Source organism: Tupaia chinensis, unplaced genomic scaffold (genome assembly GCF_000334495.1).
Source record: "Tupaia chinensis unplaced genomic scaffold, TupChi_1.0 Scaffold000706_1, whole genome shotgun sequence".
NCBI lineage: Eukaryota > Metazoa > Chordata > Mammalia > Scandentia > Tupaiidae > Tupaia > Tupaia belangeri.
Window position 1 is genome coordinate 6,654,384 of NW_006160229.1, and position 1,460 is coordinate 6,655,843.

The window sequence follows — 1,460 nt, forward strand, 5'->3', positions numbered from 1 at the left end:
AGCAGGACACAAACGGGGGAGCTCAAGAACATTTAATTGCAGGTGATTTAAATGACATTTTCTGTAGAGAAATGGCACTAATAAGAAGTAGCATGAAATAATTGAGTTTGGGGTTCTAGTTCCAAACTTCATGTTATCAAGAAAAATATCTGGGTGGCTCAAGGAAGGTGAGGTAATATGTATCAAACCAAGTGGCTGTGATAAGGGAATTCTGTCACACAACAAACAAATTGAAGTGCTTGTGGTTGGAAAAATCTCAGATAAAAGTTGCCTGTTGGATAGAGGAAGCCACCAGTGGCCACTGCCCATTCCCATGATGGCATTTACCTACATGACGAGGGATACTAAGTGGAACAACATTCTCCCATATTTTCCCCATACATTATGAACTATTTGCTCTAATATTTTGGCTATCTGAAATCATGCCATACTAAATACCATTCCATGTCAAAGTTTTATTAGCCTTTCTTATTTCCTAGGGTTATATTTTCTAGCATAACAGTCCTAAACCAAAGGTAGGAATTAAAATACATTAAAATAATAGTTTAAAATATTGTTAACTTGTTACAAAAAGACAAATTTTTGAAATGCCATTTGTTCTTCTCAAAATTAATCTATGAATTCAATGCAGCCCCAGTCATAAAACACAAGATTTGAGTGTGTGTATATTGAACTGGGTGATAGGCTTACCAAATTATCTTGAACATAAAATGTGGAAGGTTAACTAAGAGGGGGGAGTTCATCCTACTGGCTATCAAAATATTTGCTATGCTATTGGCAATTCAAACTGGAACTGATAAATCTTTCAATGGACCCAAGCAGCGATTTTAGAAATCTCATGCATATTAGGAGATCAAAGAAATTATAAAGCTGGCATTTCAAATCAGATGTTACCTCAAAGTAGATCCTTATGCCCATGCATCTGTCTGTGCAGTTGTGTATATGTGTGAGGTGGGAGTGCAGAGGAACTACTGGGGCCTCTTGCTTTCCCCATAAAGTAACTTTAGGTCCCATGCCCTTTCACAGGCTGCCCTAGTCCTGGAAGTCTGACTGAACCTGTCAGTGGAGTCAAGCAATCTTACATAAAGGACTCTCTGAACCAGCCCCTCAGATCCACCTTAACAGCAAGAGGAAGGCACACTAAATCCTCAAACATAACCTGACCCCTAGGACTGTGTTGAGCATTTTGTTCAGTAGAGACCTGGAGAAACAGAGAGGATGAGGACCTGGCAGAGTGACCGTGGATGTTGAAGCTTAAACACCAGGAGATTGGGCTTTTGCCATAATACTGCTTGTGCCCCCTCCTCTTCTACCTGTGGACTATTGAGAAATCCAGGAGAATAGTGTGGAGTAAGCATTCTTCCAGGATGACTCATTTAAGTCCAGGTCATCTTTTTTTTTTTTTTGGAGAGGTTTTTTTTTTTTTTTTTTTTTTTTTGTGGGTCTTTTTGTTTTGGTCC